We start from the raw sequence: 6,407 nt of genomic DNA, 5'->3' as shown, positions 1-6,407 counted from the left end.
AATATATAACAAAATCATTTCAAAAACATAGTATAAAAGTAAAAATCGAACTAAGTACACTAAGGGTGGACTTTTTAGGTATAACTATGGATCTGGAAAAAGACGAATATCTACCATTTAGAAAAGAGAATGCCAAGAACATCTAAATAAACTTTAACTATAAACATCCATTACTAAAAAAAAAATTAATTCCATCTATTATCAAAAAAAAATGTTATCCTCTCTATCAAGAACCAAAGAAATATTGGATAAGACAAAAGTTCCTTATGAAATGACTTTAAAAAATAGTAGTTTCAAAACATCACTATCGTATGTTTAAGATAATTCTATCGGAAGAACAAGAAGAAAGTTGAGGAAAAAGAAGGTTTTTTACTACAATCCTCCTTTCAGTAACTGTATAAAAACGATTATAGGGAAAGAATTTTTAAAGCTAGTATCCAGACTTTTCCCAAAATCAGGTTTTCATGGTACTATATTTAATAGAATTACAATAAAGATTTCATATTCCTGTATGTCTAACTTAGGAAAAGAAGTGTCCAATCGCAACCAGAAAATACTTTAAAACTCCAATGAAACAACTGAAGAAGACATTAATTCTTGTAATTGTAGATCAAAAGCTAATTGTTCAGTTAACGGAGAACGTCTTACTAAAGGAGTCATATAAAGCAAGAGTTATGCATAAGAAAAAGGAAAATGTTTACATTGGATCATCTGGAAGACAATTTAAACTAGATTTTCTGTACAAACGCAATCCTATAGAAGCGCAATAAAGAAAGAATGAACAAGATTAAGTAGATTCATTCAAAAATTCAAAAATGACAACATCGATTGGAGAAAAAATAAAAAAATGGGAGATTATTTATCGTAGTAACAAAAATAGACCAAGAAAAATGTGTATCCTCTGTAACTTGGAGAGGCTTGAAATTGCATTTGCAGACAACAACAAACTTTTAAATTTGAGATCAGAATTGGCTGTAAAATGTAGACATTTACAAAATTTTATTTGAATATTTATTGACTATGTATTAGTTTAATTTACCTGCCTTTGTTTTTATCGGGTAAGTTTGTTTTTTATATTGTCTTTTTGTTTTTGTTTTTTTGTTATTGTTGTATTTTATGTTAATAATTATTAACTTAGCTGAAAATTACTTAAATTCACTTAATTAACTAGTTGCCTAATCATCTAATTACTCAGCTAAAACTACATAAAGTGTTTATCCATTGCTACTTAATAGTTTATTTGCTTGTGACTATCGCGTGACGGAGAAACAATTGTAAAGCAATATACTCAATAGAACTTTTATTTTAGCTATATAGACTGGTAGACGCACATTTCAAATTGATCTGGTAAAATTTATTCAACAAAAAAAAAACATTAACTTATTACAAAACACTGTTTTCTGATTTCGTTTCAACTGCTGTAAAACTAAAAAAAGTAATTTTTTTAATAGTTTATTAACGAAAAGTGAAAACAAATAGTGTTTAATATTTTTAAAAGTCGTTTCATTGAAAACAAAACATTAAAGGTTATTAACAGTTCACTTTGTTTTTAATAAAATAAACTTTTCTGGTACACTTCAATTTCATGTTATGTAGTTAAAAATAACTTTGAGGAAAAAGCAAAAAAGTGTTTTAGATCATAAGTATATTAAAATAATACTTAACTAAAATTTAATTCAATAATTTACTTTAATTTACTTAAGTTTATTTAATACGAACTTTATCCTCCATTTTTAAGTTACTACTTAAATTTACAACAATAGTTATCAGCAACACTTTTTAAGTTGAAAGTTCTGAGCAATGATATTATTAAAATAAAAATTCCTTTTACCAGTTGTCCTTTAAATAACTATTGAAAATTGTGCTCAATAAATAAAAGACAAAAAAACTTCTGTATACGCAAGCTGAAGTGTTAATACTTCCATGTTAAATAAGATTTCCGTGTTATGCTTTTATTAAATGTTATCTATAAAAATACTTAATGAACTTGTTTAAACATATAAAAAATTATCGGTTATATGTTAAATTTTTCGAGTGAACATTAAACTAACCATAAAAGGCTGTTATTAGTTAATTAAAAAATATTAGAGGTTATGTTAAGCAGTTTTTAGTATCAAACAGTTTCGTAGTAGATATTATCTACAATCTAGTTTATATCAATTAGGTAATTTTAGCAGAATACGGTTAAATTCCATAGTTGTTCTATTTATCTATGAAACATAAAAAAGTCAGCATGTATCAAACCAGACTTTAAAGTGTATTGGTTACATATACACTAAATAAAATTTTAAAATACAGAATAAATTTTTCACAGGTATAGTGAACAAGTTTGTCGGAATAAAAAGTTTTTTACCTTAATATTTATAATAAATATCAAACGGTCCTAAGAACTGTATTTTCAATAAAATAGGTAAAAACTGCGAAAGAATGTAATTTAAAACCGTCTTTTGTATCTAATTATTGTTTACGTATATTAAATTCTTATATTCGATAAAAATTTATAATTACAAATGATCAAGAAAAATACTTTTGATCGATTAAAATTTAATCAGGTTGCGAAAATTTTATCACTAGAAATAATTTATATTAATTTTTGTTTATATAATCATATTTTAGATATTTATTTTTACAGAAGTTAAGTATATATAACTTTTATCAAAAATACATAATACATTTTGAGGCTTAAATTTATCTGACTAAAAATTGCTAGTATACCTAAAGATCAGTCTGATTTGCACATATGCTGAATCAACAAAAAAAAATTCTATTTAGTTTTATTCTTATTGTTAAAACTTTATATTTTTAATTTTTATTTGTTTGGGGAAGGTGGGTTAGGGATAACGGTAAAAATTAAAAAAATAGTTTTTTAAGCAAAAATAAAAAATAAAACTGAAATTTTGCGCTTATAAACAATAATTTTCAAATGTTGTTAATTTTTGACAAAATTTTAACAACTGGATTTCACTCTTGTGAGGAAAATACAAGCAATTTCAAACCTAAATGTGATATCTCAACTTGAAGTTTATAATGCTACTGAAAGATGTTCAAACTATAGTTTTGAATATCGTAGCAAACATGCATAAGATCTTTTGGTAAAATTACGTCTTCCTTGTTTTCAGATCACACTTTGAAACACTTCTTACAAAAATTTTTTTTTGATTACAAAATTGAAGAGCGTGTTTTATTATTTAACAAAGTTTTATCATGCAAAGAGAAATTTTTAAATCCAAATCTAGTATTAATTGTTTAAATAGATATTTTAAAAAGGAAAAAAAAAAAGTTTTTTATCTTTATATTTCGCATAAAATTGTTTATCTTAAAAATTTTGTTTAATTCAAGGCAAATAATTTCAAAACTGCTCAAAATTTACCTTCAATAGATGAAGAAAACTTTTGTTTTGAAGCTTGCCTCAAAAACGATGTTTTTGTATTTTGTGGTTATAGTTCTAACAATTTTGTCGAAAAATCGGTTAAAAAATATTCATGTTCGACTAAAACGTGGAAGAAGTTAAATGATATGTACGACATCGTTTTTAATTGCAGTTTTTGTTCATGAACAAGGATACTTGATGGTAGGATTGCTTTTAGAGCCAAGTTAAAAAAAAAATGCGTTGAGTGAGACACAGTAAATAACAAATGGACAAAACTAACCAGAATGAGTTCATTAAGATCGAATGCAGCTTGTGCAGTTTAAAACAACATTGTAATGTCTGGAGGACGAGGTTTGAGTCACACTTTTTTGAACACATTGTAGCGTCAAAACAGATACTTGTTCAATTTAAACTTTCAAAACAAAAAAAAAAACAAGCCACATTTAAGTTGTTGCAAAAAACAAATTGTATGTATTAGATTAGATTTTGCACCACGTGAAGTTTGTGACAATATTATAAAACTTTATTGAACTAAAGAGTTCATGAATAATTGCAAGTTATGTTGATGAATTCTGAGTTTTAACGGTGTAGGAACTAAGATATTTGTATTCGAACACCTAAACACATTTTCACTACTTTTTTATGATGTTGACAAAAATGATCAATCAAAAGAACCAATTTGAGTAACTAAAAGGTGTATAAAACATAATATAAGTAATACTATAATAATAATTATCGTTGTGTAAAATTTCCATCATACTAACTACTTTAGCTACTAAAAGAACATAATCTTTGAAATATAAATTTTGATTTTTACTTCTTCATTAATAATTCTAGTAAAAAAAACTTTCTATTGACATTAGGTGCTAAAGCTACATTCTTTTTACGTAATTTCTAAAAACTTATAAGTTAAACTAAATTTTATACCAGGGGTGGAAAGCATACGGCCCACGATGTGTAAATGACCGAGCGACAATGTTTTTAAAATTCAGGTGGAACCCGGCCCGCGAAAAGTTAAACTGCGGCCTGCGATCGTAAAAGCGGCCTTCTAAATTTAGACGAGGTTTTCTAAAATTTGAAATGAAAGTTCCAAAAAAGTGTCTCAGGTTTAGTTTACATTATATTTTGAACTTTCATTAGATAAAGTAAAAAGTGCTATGAAGAATTTAAGTTTGTCGAAATAAAATAGATAGTTGAGTAATTTTCATGAATTAGATGTAATTGAAATGCTCCGGCTCGCCAAAGAATAAATTTTTCCACATCTGGCTCGCCAAGAAAAAATATCCTCAGTTCTACATTTTAATCTTCAAATTTTTAATACACTTACATGTTTAAAGTTATTCTGTTTAAAAATGTTTTTTTTTTCATTGCCAATAATAAATTAACGAGAAAAAAAAATTAACTATATAGTTTGTGTTAAAAGTTTACCTCTTTACTGCTTTATAAATAACATTTATATTTATTTTGTTTTTGTAAAACTTGTGTATAGTAACATTTAATAAATGAACAAGTAGTTCAAACTGTTATGCGTTATTGTATTGTAATGTGTTAATGTATTTATTCTTTTTAAACCCTTACCCTCGGTCTGTAGCTTTTTTTTTGTATTTTTTACTCTGGTGCAAAAATGTAACTCGTGCAAAATTTACATTTGGTGCAAAATCGTATTCGTGCAATTTTGTTCCTTCGTGCAGTTTTGTGCCGTCGTGCAAATTTGACTTCGTGCAATTTAGTCCCCTCGTGCAATTTAGACCCGTTCCCATAAAAGTGACCCATAAACGTTTTTCAAACTCGGTTAGTTTTAGGTTGTAAGTAAAATAGTAACTTATTAAGGTTAGTTTATTAAGTGTTTAAGAAAGTATACATTTTATTAAGACTTAAGTATATTAAACAATGTAAATTCTATTCAAACAGGTATATATAACATATTTAGTCATTATATGTGTAGCGAAAAGTAATTTAAAGTAATAAAGTGAATATAATTAATATTATCTCTGGTCTGACTAAAACCAAAAGATTATTCAAATGCCACTAAAACTAAATTTGCGGCCCGCGAAGATTTTTAAAACTTGATATTTGGCCCGCGAGCACCAACCGCCTGCCGACCCCTGGTCTAGGGGTATGATTCTCGCTTTGAGGTTCAAAAGGTCTTGAGTTCAAATCCCGGACTAGTCCTTATTGATGTCAGTTGAACCATTATTACGTCACAGAGACAATATAAGCTGTATTTATTTAAAATTGAACGTGCCCGTCTAGCTCAGTCGGTAGAGCGTTGGACTCTTAATTCAACGGACGTGGGTTCGAGCCCCACGTTAGGCGCACCTTTTTATCATTTGATAACAGCCCTAAAAATAGTTTTAAGGTTGTATTTTGTAGAAACACATTTAACTCTTGCTGAATATATATTAAACAAGATTTTAGCTTTCGCATTTAAATAACATATAATTTATTACAACTATATAAATGGATATCATTAGGAAAAAGACAACTTGGTGTCAAAAATAAATTCAAAATAAAATCACTTTAGTTCTACTTAAAAGAAGAAATTTAGAAGCAGTTTCTTTTGTTTTTTAACCATAAACTAACATATTCAAAACTAGATTTTGTGTCTTGTTAATAATAACAATTTTCAGTCTCAAAGTATTTTACCGAAAAATGCATTGTCCGGGAATCGAACCCGGGCCTCCCGCGTGGCAGGCGAGAATTCTACCACTGAACCAACAATGCTTGTGGTTATTAAAGATTTATTGCGTATTTAAAAACTTGAAGTAAATATAAAACGGGAATTTGTCCACGAAATGCTTCTAAATACGATATTTAATATTAATGATTTACTTTATCCTTCACCTTATTTTTTCAAGTTATTTTATTAAGAGTAATTTGTGTTGTAGTTTTAAAACAATGTATCATTAGCAAATTGTAGTAGCTACTGTACATTTCTTTGTAAAATAATCGAAAACTTTTTCTATTTACTCAAGCTAGAGTATTTGAATATATTTATTATCTACCATACATTTAATAAACCCACATCGTTAGACTT

General features: G+C 27.1%; 1 non-coding gene across 1 annotated transcript; it reads right to left on the bottom strand.

Annotated features, from left to right (window-relative positions):
* Nucleotides 1-6,023: 6,023 nt before the first annotated feature.
* On the bottom strand, nucleotides 6,024-6,094 carry Trnag-gcc (transfer RNA glycine (anticodon GCC)). Its single transcript has one exon. It is a non-coding gene; the product is annotated as a tRNA-Gly (tRNA).
* Between the last annotated feature and the right edge of the window lie 313 nt (nucleotides 6,095-6,407).

The sequence above is a fragment of the Thalia democratica genome, chromosome 8, assembly GCF_965202585.1.
Source record: "Thalia democratica chromosome 8, ktThaDemo2.hap1.1, whole genome shotgun sequence".
NCBI lineage: Eukaryota > Metazoa > Chordata > Thaliacea > Salpida > Salpidae > Thalia > Thalia democratica.
This window is presented reverse-complemented; position numbering and strand designations above follow the sequence as displayed.